This window comes from Grus americana, chromosome 6, assembly GCF_028858705.1.
Source record: "Grus americana isolate bGruAme1 chromosome 6, bGruAme1.mat, whole genome shotgun sequence".
In the NCBI taxonomy this organism is placed as follows: domain Eukaryota; kingdom Metazoa; phylum Chordata; class Aves; order Gruiformes; family Gruidae; genus Grus; species Grus americana.
In genome coordinates, this window is record NC_072857.1 from 39,302,758 (window position 1) to 39,315,606 (window position 12,849).

Sequence of the window (12,849 nt, forward strand, 5' to 3'; positions counted from 1 at the left end):
TAAGCAATATTCAGGCTTCACAGGAGATAAGAAATACAGGAGTTACTGCATAGCATAGTAAATCGGGACATTATTAATTACAATATGGACTCACAATAACTTTTTTTGACTAATCTAGCCTTTATCATCTTTTGATAGAAAATGGAGATTTTTAAAACAACAGAGGTTTACATAGCATAGCTACTTGAAGAGTAATGTAAAAAGAGCAAAATTATGCTTTTCATTTTGGGTGCCTTTGCCTGATCTACTATGATATTGATGTGTCAATTCTTAGCTTGATATAGTACTTCTTCATAGGATGGGGGGGGGGGGGTTTAATAAACATAGTCTGGAAAACGTAATGTTGAATGTGCATATTTGAAATACCTGGATTGCTTTATCTTCGTATTCAAGTGAGTGAAAACCTGTGGTTTGAAGAAGTGGGAACAAATGAATGAGGGAGGATTCCCAGACCTGTGAAATTGTCAGTGTGGATTGCCTACAACTTTGGCACATTGCAATTTTCAAAGATTTGGTGTCTCTTCAAAGACAATAAAATGAAATACGTGCGAGCAAGTCCAAATTAGGAAGGAAAAATTGGGTCAGTGGCATTTGCAGCGATTCTCCCTCAAAGCATAGGGAATCACTGCAAATACTACAGGTAAGGTAAATGTTGTGATGTGGGAAATGTCAACGGTTTTAACTGTTTGTGCCCCATGTACCTGTATGAGCAGGACACCAGCTGGTTCCGTTTTGTGGCTTTAGAGGTTGTATGTAAGTGAGCTCCATGTGGAGCTACTTCACTTGTGCAGGTAAAAAGAGTATGGATGCAATGGCGCAAGTAGAAATAAGTAACAACTCAAGTTCCAAAGAAATGCCCTGTGCCCTTCAGCTCATTTCATATTGAAATGAATGGGTAGAATACATCTTTATCTATGGATGTGTGTAAGAGTGGGAAAGGGTAACACTTTAATGACAGTGGCTGTGTTTTCAAGCTGTGCTTGCTTTAAATTCTTGTGAAGCTTTGTTGTGCTGGTTAATCAGATTGTACTGCCTTGAAGAAACAATAGTTGAGATTTAAACTTTTCCATTTCAGCAAAAGAAGAGTTACTATCATCTTTTTAGTTTAAGTGGTTACCTATGGACAAATGCTTCTTTTTTGACTTTTCAGCAGCCGCACTCTGAAATGGCACTGTCAGCTATAGCAAAATTCCTTTTTGCTAATCGGAAATCAGATGTGAGCCAGGGGCCAGGTAAGGGGGGAGCAGAGTGCTGAGCCAAAATTCATAGGCCGTGCCTATGAGCGGGACTCCAGGTTTGGCTCAGCGTCAGGCTGGTGTGCTTGCCAGAATTCTGGACTGGCACTAGTCCATGTATGTGTAGAGCAGGTCTGTGACTGTTGCGCATGACATACACCTACTTTGAATTTCTCTGTGCATCATTGTCCTACAGGATTAATACCCTTTCCTTCTTTCAAAGGTGCAGTGTCATAAATTCCAGGTACTTGGATGCTGTGCTGCTGGCCATATGAGGTAGATTGTGGGTATTTTGGAACCTATGGCACTGTCTAATGCCTGGGAGTAACGGTCTCGGCATCTATCCTGCTATTTTCAGTGGACATACCCTCGAGTTAAAGGACTTGTGAAGAAGGGCATCAGAATTTGTCTTCAGATAAGCAGAAAACATTTCCAAACCCAGGTATCTAGGGCAGGTTTTTTTTTATTTAGCTTTTAAGCATTTATTTTTAGATGGCATGGCTCCACTTGATAGCAGAGTGTGAATTTAAATGTTGTAAAGCAATATAAATGGCCATTAAGTTAGGAAGCACAGTATGACCTTTTTGAAATATTATGCCAAACATTGTGTTTGCTTTGTGAGCTAAGTGGAACTTCTGGAAGGCTGTTGCTGATGAAAGGCACCGGCTAGGTCTCTGGGGAGAGAGCACATTATTACAAGATGAATCTGGGGATCTGACAAAAATAACAAAACAAAGCTGTAAGACAGGGTTAGATTTTAACAGGAAGAAATTCAGATTGATTGCAGTGACTTTCGTATGCCTTATTTTTCCAGAACACAACAAATGCTTTTTTTTTTTTTTTTTTTAACTTTCCAGCTTTAAAGGTGTGCTATCAAATCCTGAAAGATGCTGGGAAGGGGGACTCTGCGGGAAGGCATTTGTGTAAACCTGCCAAATATTTATGCACCTTCATTAGTAATGTTCTGGTTGTTGTTATTGAACACTAGAGCAGCAATTAAGAGCCGCAACCAGTACTGATGTCCTGATACGCTATGTGGTTGCATGAGAAGGCTAATGAGGAGATGCTGAGGCAGGCAGGGAGGTACAGTGTATAAATGGAGATGAGGGGCAGCTGAAGAAGTGCAATGGGAAGCACAGAGCGACTGTCCGGAGCGACGCAGTGGGCGCACAGCCCAGCCAGCAGTAAGGCTGGGGTAGAGTAGCATTGGTGAGTCTTGTGGCCTGGGGTGAGGCAAGAAGGAGCTATTCTGAGTTCATTAATATTAACATATTTTATCTGAGATACACCCTCAAAACAGCAAGAAGTATTGCTTTTGTTTCTTCAGACTAAGCCTCAAGACTTGTCTCTACATGAGCAAATAGAGCATTAGGATTCTTTCTGTCGGTGCAGAAGTGATTGATCTTCTTTGTGACTTTGTAAGGGACATCACCGTCAAAACACAAGCAGTGGTGAGGAATGGCTGCTGGTTTATTTAAGACAGGAAGCATTCAAAGTAAAACTGTGATCTCATTCCAGTTTACAGTCTCTTTTGTATCTCCTCTTTAGTTCATAGAAAGAATCTTAGAATGGTTTGGGTTGAAGGGACCTCAAAGATCATCTAGTTCCAACCCCCCTGCTGCGGGCAGGGACACCCTCCATTAGCCCACGTTGCCCAAAGCCCCATCCAACCTGGTCTGAAACACTTCCAGGGAGGGGGCATCCACAACCTCTCTGGGCAACCTGTGCCAGGGCCTCAGCACCCTCACAGGGAAGAATTTCTTCCTAATATCTCATTGAAATCTCCCCTCCTTCAGCTTAAGGCCATTACCCCTTGTCCTATCACTCCACGCCCTTGTAAACAGCCCCTCTCCAGCTTCCCTGTAGGCCCCTTTAGGTACTGGAAGGCTATTGTAAGGTCTCCCCAGGGCCTTCTCTTCTCCAGGCTGAACAAGCCCAGCTCTCTCAATTTGTCTTCATAGGAGAGGTGCTCCAGCCCTCTGATCATCTGCACGGCCTCCACTGGAGTCATTCCAACAGCTCCAAGACATCTTTCTTGTACTGGGGACCCCAGAGCTGGATACAGTACTCCAGGTGGGGTCTCACACGAGCAGAGTAGAGAGGGAGAATCACCTCCCCCGACCCGTGGTCACGCTGCATGTTTCACCTTAGTCAGTAGGTTTGCTCTTGAAGGGGAGCAGAGTACCCCAATACTAGCAATGAGTTCCAGTACAGTCTCCTATCTTTATATGTACTACAGATAAATAAGTAGTTTGTAAATCAACACAAAACTAGCTTCGAGTCCTGGCTTGCTTTGATGCATCACAGTTTAATGAGGCAGTTTATGTACTTCCATTGTGGCCAGTTGGAGTAAACTTGCATAAGATTTATGAACACAGGGCAAGTAGTTGTCATTTGCTCCAAAAAGCTGTGTAAGGTGCTGTCCTGGAACGGGTAAATCATGGATACGACTATTTTCAGTCTGCAGGAATACGTGGTTTAAGCCATTGGTTCTCAGCTGGAGAGATGCATCTCCCTCGGGAGGCATCCCAGCTATAAAGATACTGCAGAAAAAGTGCTGAACAAATAATTTCAGCATTCCGTTTGAAGAATGTTCATAACACCGTTTTCTTCACCATTTCATAGAAGATGGGAAAAAACTTTTATTTTTCAAGTACGTCTGGATTCAAAATTAGCTTTTACCCTTCAGTTGGCTCACCGTTGTCATGTGTCTTGGTAAGCTTTTCAGTTCATGCATACATAATCTGTGCACTACTAATATAACTTAGTTTTACTTGCATCTGTTCTTGTTGCATGAAACTTGCAGACCAGAGGTAGGATTTTAAGTCTTCTTTTTATTCTTATTTTCCAAAATACTCTTTTTGCCCTAAATTTAAAAGAAGTTTTAAAAAGGTTCAGCTAAGTTCAAAGGCTTACCTTTGTGTAACATACTTTGGATGCTTCAAAATACTGGTTTTTTGAATGAAATCTTGAAAGAGGATAATTACATATCTATTGCAGAAGACATTGCCTCTTCTTCTGATTATTTTTTTTTTTATATAAAGGTGATAATTTTTCCATCTGAATTCATAGACAAAGCTGGTTAAGCATTGCCAGACAACTAGACAGCTAACAAGCTTTTCACATTAGCAGGCAGTCGCAGCATCAAGTAACCTTGTTGTATTACACAATCAGTCATCTCAGGGTTCACATAAAAACGATACGAACATTTGTCCCGCATGCGAGACAAGCGTGTTAGAAATAACAACTTATGTAAAGCAGTTCCAAATCACAAGCACCTTTCCTAAAATTTCAGAGTATTAAAGCATTTACAGGAAAAAAGTGTGTTCTCTAAGAAACTGTTTTTAGCACCTTTTCTAATAGCCTTGGCTTAATAACTTTTTGTGCAAAGTGAGATGGAGACAGGCCTGCTTTTCACCTAATTAATGTTTTTGTTAAAGCTTACATACACTCCTCATTGTTCCCAAGTAAAGCTCCCTCCCTGGATTGTATTCACTCAGGCTTCTTTCTAAAATGCATCTTGAAATATGATTTTTCAATGTGAAGCCAGTGTCTGTACCAAACCAACATCTGTGCAAAGGTGTCCTAGAACCCTGAACAGGTACGGATTCCTCTTCTGAATACACCACCAAGGACCAAGATCACTGTGACCATCGGACCCCAGAACAGGAATCGAGCCTGCGACAGCCTGACACGGCCATACTACCCCTTTCCGGCGATGTATCCCTCTTCCAGCTAACCCCAGTGATGACTCGTGTTTGCTAGGCTGTCCCTATGCTGCAGCATCAGCCAGCAGAAATAATTTTAACATTTTTACTGCTTAGCTGAGCTACTGCTGGTCGGATGTCTGCAGATGAAAAGGGGCTGCGCACGTGGGTCTGCAGTGAGCTTTGCGCCGCTGTAGGTTAACTGTTAGTAGCAACTGAGCATCACAACACGCAGTGAGGCCAGGTTGTACGTATCCTGCCCTTGCGGCACAGGTGCAGCTCTCCTCTGTGCCCCTCTCCGTGCGTCGATGGGAGCTTGGTGATTTGCAAGCTAATAATGTTTTTGGCGCAGTTTTAGCTATAGAACAAATCCTTGTTAGTGATGATTTCTGAAGCACAATTTTAATAATGACATTCTTCACTTACATGATGTAGCACTTTTCAAAGCACTTAGGAATTATTACTGAAGTCTCAAAATACATCCTTAGGGTAAGTTTAGTTCCAGCAATTATTCAGGTTGAGAAACCGAAGCACAGGGGTTTAAATAACTTGCCAAAAGTTGTAGGAGAAGTTTGTAGTAATGCTGTGGATCCCTGCTGTCTACACAGGATAGGACATCTTTCTCTATATCACCCTTGAAGCACTATTCTTTGTTATTGTCCTTTCTTTACTTTTCAAATGAAACCAATCTTCTAAAGACTGAATTTTGCTTCTCTCCTCTTTTGTACATATCTGTTAAAGAAAACACATTTCTTCAGATACCATTTAAGTTGTAAAGGGCATTTGTTTCATAACATACTTCTTAATTGCACCTTTCCAGTTAAGACTGCTACTAGCTTTGGTAATGTGAGTACATCAATCATCTGTCAAACCACGGCAGAATTCTGAATTATGAAACACATTATATATAAGCAAGAGGCTGCAAGTACTTATTTGGGAAAATAAAAAGAATAATTGTATGCATTGCCTTAAACAGTTGAACCTGGGTCCTCAGGTGGTGTAAATCGCCATAGCAACACTGAATTCGGTGAATCTCACTTTGCACAAATGAGAGATCTGTTCTTCATTTTTCCTTCATCCCTTGAAGACTTCAACAGCTATTCACAGCTGCTCGGTCCTTTACCTCATCCCCTAACTTTTTGGGCTCGCTTTATTACTTCCTGGATCACATGCCCAGCAAACTCTTTCTCCCAGGGTGCTCCTGTCATTATAGGGCATCTTACAGCTCCGGGTAACGCTCTCTCCTTTCAAAACCAGCTGCCTTTTCTGCCACGTAACTCCAGACCCCTTCCAGTAACATCACCACCTTCTGCTGCTCATTCCCTTCCCTCTCAGCTCCCTTGCAGCAACCTCTTTTGTCTTGTATTCCCTTGCTCCCCCACCCCTTCAGCCACCCACCCACGCACGTTCTCTTTACTCTCAGCACGATTCGTGTTCCTCATGGTTTGTCCTCTTTTCAGCCTGGATGCCTAAGGAAATAAGGCTTATATAATTGGTCCATCTGTCAGGCCCTCCGTGTGTTTGTCAATCCTCTTTTAATAACTTGGAACTTATTTGCTAATTGCAGCTAAACCAGAAGGAGAGGCAGCACGGTACGAAATGGCAAACTCCTGAAGGTTTCCAGACAGTGAGCGGCTGGGGAGAGGACAGAGAGCGTGAGCGATGGATGGAGGAATATGTAGCAGAGTTCAGCCCTTATACGTTACATCTGGCAGAAAGTGGCTGCCCTGTAGTATCCATTCTGTAGCTCGGTGCTATTTCTTGTTCCTGCTGACCAAATGGAATGAGTGCGGTGAACTGGCAATTGTGGCAAAGAGGGCAGGGCTAGGCAATAGAAGGTACAAATCTATCCCAAATTAGGCAACGTTAATACCATGGATCACAAAATAATGTTTTTTCTTCTTCAAGCTCCTTGTTCTGTTTGATTTTCCTCCAGATTTTCTCCTCTTTCTTTTCCCCTCTCCACCTTTCTTGTCTCTGAAGTTTTCCTCTTTCCTTCTTTTTCTGTCTTTCACCTTCGTGTCCTCATCCTCTCTTCATAAATCCCTTTTCTCCTAAGGAATGCCTCAATAGTAATTTCAGTCTTGCCTTTCATCCTGCACTCCCCCACATACTCTCTTGTTACTGCTAATTGTGCTCCCTTCCTGGACTGACACTGCTTCCCGAGAGGAAGGAGAACTGCCGTAATGATTGGTGGCAGCAATGTCTTAACCATCTTCTTAGAGCACAAACACTGTCACAGTGTTTGAAAAGCTACATTAATTGAACATAGATTTGTTCAAGCTGCTCATTGAATGGATTTCCCTCGTGCCTGGTTTGTGTTACAGCTTATTTTAGCTATAGACTGAATCCGAACAGTAGTTATTACTTCTGCCAACGGCTGCCTCCACCGGATGCCATACCCTGCTTGATCTGAGAGCAGAGGACCTTGCACGCACCAATGCAGAGACTCAAACAGTCATGAACACCAACAACTGGATGCTAAGTGCAATGCTGGGTTACCAAACCATGTACTTGGAACGGAAAGAAAAAGACTTTTCATGGCATAGATTTTACTTAAGATCAGCTTCTGCAAGGAAGTTCATCTATGCCTGCGTAGCAGTTTGGGGCTTTGGGCTATGCCTGTCCTGGGGCCGGGACTGCCAAAGGGACTGGCAGGGAAAGGGGGGGCACTCCTGCCCGCCAAGGCTCTGTGACCGCTCCAGTGGTCTGTTTCAGTTGTGCGTTGGCTTCGCTCAGTCTGTGCGTGATTCCCCTGGGCGGTGCACTGCAGAAGTTCAAGTATGCTCCTTCCCACCTCTATTTCCTTTGGCTTAGGAGTCAGCACCCTTCTGTTTCAGCCGGCTGCTGGAGCCCCTAGAGACGTGGCATTGCCATGCTGAGCGTTCCCAGGAGAGGTCTTTCACCTAACACCCATCCCTTTTTCCACAGCTTGGACTACTCCACAGCCGTTTGCTGCAAGCTGAAAACATTTGTAGAGAAGTAACTCAGTATGCGGAGGTTCTCTAACCCACAGGCAGCGGGAACATTTTGATCCATGCTCATCCATGAACGGCCTCACTCAGCCGTGTAATCACCAGAAACTGAAACAGCGCTGCTGATAATTTGGCTATAGCCAGGCACTTCTCATCACAGTGCTAGTGATTTCTTATGGTAGCAACCGTTGCCCTTCAGCATGACGGAAAAGCAGGATGTGGAGGCAGTGAGACATTCTCTGAGAGAAGGACTTCCAGCATCTTGCTGCCATTACCAATTTCGAAATGTCTCAAGTCTGTAACTGGCGGCAGCGTTGGTGGCAATCGGTGTTTGCTTGCATGTTTTTGTTTTATAAATACAGCGTTGGTGTGGTCTTCAGAGGTGCCAGACAGACAGCGCCGGTTAACGCCAGTGGCAGTACCGTATCTCGGGGATTTCACTGCTGCGTCGTGAACTGCATCCTCGGGGTCTGCGTGTTGGATTGGGCTTGCTGATTTAGTGCTTTAGCTAGGGCACAGGTGCGATGGCCCCGTACATGTAAGCACGATCTATTTGCATTTCATCTCTCTGAATCAGCGCAATTCCCCTAACTACCCTCTTCAGTAAATTCCTAATTGCCAGCAATTTATGTCTTTACCTATTTATTGCAGCTTGCAAAGTTTGCAGTAAATTTGGCTTGTGATTTTGTGTTTGTGCGTGTGTGTAGCAGTTAAATCATTTATGTCCTGAGAACTTTAAAGAAACATATGCCTTAAAATCAGCAAAGCATTTACTACTTTTGCATACATGGTGAAGTCTATTTTATTTTATTGCGTTACATTACTAAATAACCTTGGTTGTTATTCTTCAAGGTCTCAGTGTGTTGAGCCATTAACAGCTATGGAATGTATCTAAACTGCATTATAGCTGCATAACTACAAGCTAAGGGGTAATCGAAGATCTGTCAGGCTTAACGTAAGCATATGGACAGCTCTCCACTACTAATATACGGGAAAAAAATCCCACTTAATTTGGAATTTTTACGTGGAAGTCCCTCAGGATGCTTTTGCCTAAATGATCTTCAACTTACACAATGGAAACACTTCAACTTACAGTGGAAACACCAGTGTGGGAGAATAAGGAACTAAAAGTTACTATGCTCTGAAAGGGAGAAGGAGCACATGAATATTTAATCTGTGTATATATATAAAATTAGTACAGAGATAAACAATTTGATGAGTAATGATGCATATATTTAATTCATAGTTTTATGCATTTTTAAAGAAAATGTAAGTAGGTGGAAGCTTGAGCTTAATTAAAACAGCAAAAGAAGCATTCAGGCTAGTTTATTCTTTACTAAACATTGAAACACATGTGACAACTCCTGAAAATTGCAGTTCCTGAAAGGGAGAAACCAGAAGAATCTGTGAGATTTAACAGGAGTTCTAGTCATGCTCTGGACAGCAAGCTTTTCACAAAGTCTGCAGAATTTGTGGAAATACAATATATTGAACCTTCCAGGCATTGCCACTGGACATGCCTTTCATCATCTCAGTAACATCAGTGCCAGAGCTGTGGAAGTTGTCAGGCGTTCTGACACCACACTACTATTTTTTATGGGTTTGTGTGGATGTTCTAACTTTTGTATTATTAAGACCAAGAAGTGATTAATATAAAGAGAAATGTGGCACTGCATGGTGGAAAATACATTTTTCTTCTTGGGGCACTGTCAAGCAATTTTTCAGGAAGAATGACACAGTTTAAGAAATCCAAATCTTGAATTCCTGTTGACTCAGAAGGGATCCAACAAGAAAGAGCTGAAGCTTTAATTTCCAGCCTAGCTGCGTGCTGATTCAGATCGAGCAGAGGTTAGAGCAGAACAGTGGCCGGAGTGCCGTATAATAGCTGAAAACGTTTTCCGAAGGGCAGCGAAGCTGTGAATTGCTGCGTCCCTCCTCCAGGTACACCCACGCAGCTGGTCAAGCGGTGTTGATGTTATACAGCAATGCCTCCAGGCTGTAATCGGAATTGGCACGGCATTGCGCTGGTGTTATCTTTGTCCACATAGGCATGGGTTTTTCTCCCAGGAACTTATGTAAGCCCCGAGATTTTATATAAGCGTATACAAGTGACATATGAAGTATGGGAGTGGAAGAAGTACAACCTAATGTATACCACTGGGATATAGTATAGCAAGAGGTAAAATATATATATATCCATAAGAGAGAGGCTCAGTGCAAGAATTACTAGAAGTTATTTTGCTGGAATCAAGATAGATCTTTGCCGTAATGTGTTTACCAGCGACTTCTGTATTGTGATTTATTGAGAAGCTCTGTTATTGCTTTTAATTTTGAAAAGTCATCTATAACCTGTTCACAGGAATGAAACTCAAGAAAACCATATGTTCAGGATATTGTTGTTACTGTGTTATGTTTTATGCTTCTTCAAGATGCCTTAAATGACTTCTCTGTTGGCGGGTCTTTATTTTGTGGGTATTGCAGGTAGCTCTGGACTCCAGGTAAATTAAATGCTGTTGTATTGCTGCTATTTCTTCAGGAGAGTAGCTATTTAAGTTCTGTCTATATGGAAAAAACATCATGCAAATATATCCCTTTTTTTTCCCTGATATTGTAGATGTTATTAATTGTTTTCTTATAGTCATTTTGAAATAGGCAGGTCTAGGAGAAGCATGAAAAAGACAATGTGGTGGTTAACAAAGTAATCGAGGAAGGCTGTGCCGTGTGTACAGACTGCAAGGAAGGAGGAACAAAGATGTTTGTGTGAGAAGCTGATAAGCTGCTGTGTTACAGAGCACACATGCAAAATCAGACTGGCCAAGCCAACCCTCTGTCTGCTCTGTCACAGCTAAATCATGGTGTAGTATAACCTGTCTGCAATATCAAAACCCCATCAGAAGTGTCACATTTTCTTCATTTCACTCACATGCATTGAAGATGCATGTCGTGGTTTGCTTTTTTCTGTGTTTAGTCGGACAGTTGCCCTATCCCTGGCACTGAGCAGAGAAGTTACTGGGTCTGGATTGTGCATCATTTACTGGAGGAGCATTGTGGAGTCCCTCATAGCTCCCCCTTGGCATTATGAAGGCTGTGTCTGCAGAAGAAATGAAAAATTTATTGCCTTTAAAGGCAATACTCGCAGCGTTTTGACTCTGAACGCCCTTCCCATGTAGCAGCCTCACAGGTGCCTATATGATGCACAATAAATCTGGACATCTGAGTATCTGGACTAGTTGTTGTGATGTTGCTCTACCAGCTCTAACAACCTGTGCTTTGGGCAAACACTGTGTAAGTGAGCCTGATGCGATGTGCAGCTTTGGAGCTAGTGGCAGCAGATGCTGGTATCGAGCATTCACAGATAAGTACAGACATAACTTCTGTTAGCTTCATAGTCTACCAGTATGTTCTTTCCTAGAGGAGATGTTAAATGTATAGCTATTGTTTGACTGTCAACCAGTTGCAGATCTGGGAAGCCCTTCCAGAATCTAATACGCAATAACTAGATTTACTTCTGGGGAAAAAAAAAAAGGAGTATGTTTACTCAGGCATGCTTGCTGACCTAAGAGATGTTTAGGTAGTTAGTTAAAGCTCGTAAAAGTGGCAGGTAAATGTGAGTCATCCCAGATGGCTTCCTGCTATTCTCCAGGAAAATCTCCTGAACGTGAAGTTAAATCCTTTGTTGAGAAGGGATAAAAGGTCTCGTCTCTAGCTACACGCAACTCTTGCCACAATCAAGGAGCCACTGTCTTGTCGGAGCTATGATTTGGCCTCTGAACTGCAACAGAAAATTACTGTGCACCTCTGTTTCTGTGTGGAGAAAACAGATTTAGGGAAGGTGAAGTGTGTCTTAAAACCAAATCTAAGTTGGTAGGCTGTGTCCATCTCTACTATACATGTGTATGCAAATGAAGGAGACAAACATCTTGCCATGCCTGCATATAAATATGCATTTCAAAAGTTTTAATATTTTTGTGCCTGAACTTCTTAGATTCAATTTTAGAAGTCATTGTGTTTGGGTTTTTTTTTTCCCCTTTCCTAAATTAGCATATCTCGGGTTGTTAGGGAAATGCATGCAGCACTTTGTCGATTGAAGCATTAATTGCCTCAGGCCTTCACGCTGTAACAACCTGAATTATTCTTTCATATTCCCCTTCAGTTCTGTAGTTTGAGTGCCTTAGAAATTGTGAAAGCTGGACTCAGTCAGTGTGCAGGAGAGTAAGGAAGGTTCCGAAGCCCTGGGTTTCAGTCCATGAATTAACACGGCTACTGGGATAAGGGGACTATATCTTTCTGCTTCTCTGAAGTGCTTAGCTCACTATTTGTGTGCCATAAAATAAGCGGCAATAACAATAATCCATGTCTGACCATTCAGAGGAGTGAATCTACCATGCCTTCAAGCAGTTCACAGTCAGTAAATGGGATCATATAGTGCATATCATCTGCATTTAGTGTGACTGCCTGGTACAGAGAATATTGATTATTTTTCCATATTATCATTTTGAATTTATATCTTCATTTCCTTCTTATAGAGAACCACTCTTCTAGCCCAATGTGTTTCTCAGTAAAGAGGAACCTGTGAAAGGTGTGGGTTTGAACTGAGTGTACCTGGTCATGGTGCTCAGGGCTCAGGGACACCCACGCTTGTGTATCTGATGGATCGACACAAATGGGTCTTTCTGGCAGGAATACTCCTGAACTTCTGGTTTCTGTGGACTTCGTGCTGCTTTTCATATATGCTGACCGTACGAGCTCAAATAATGTGGCCGTTCCTAGATGACAACATTTTTTTCACCAGAATGAATTCTGAAAAGCTGTTCAAATTCATACATTAAAAGTCTTAGGTTATTTGCTTTACCTCTGGATTACTGGGTATTGTTCATATTGCATAAGAACTTCCGAGTTTTTCCCTTGTTACACAGGAGACGTTACTAAGCT

At 42.3% G+C, this 12,849-nt stretch overlaps 1 protein-coding gene across 1 annotated transcript in view; it reads left to right on the plus strand.

The window, feature by feature from the left end:
* SPAG16 (sperm associated antigen 16) overlaps positions 1-12,849 on the plus strand; it is a 407,293-nt gene that overhangs the window by 347,193 nt on the left and 47,251 nt on the right. The gene's annotated exons all lie outside the window — the stretch shown is intronic.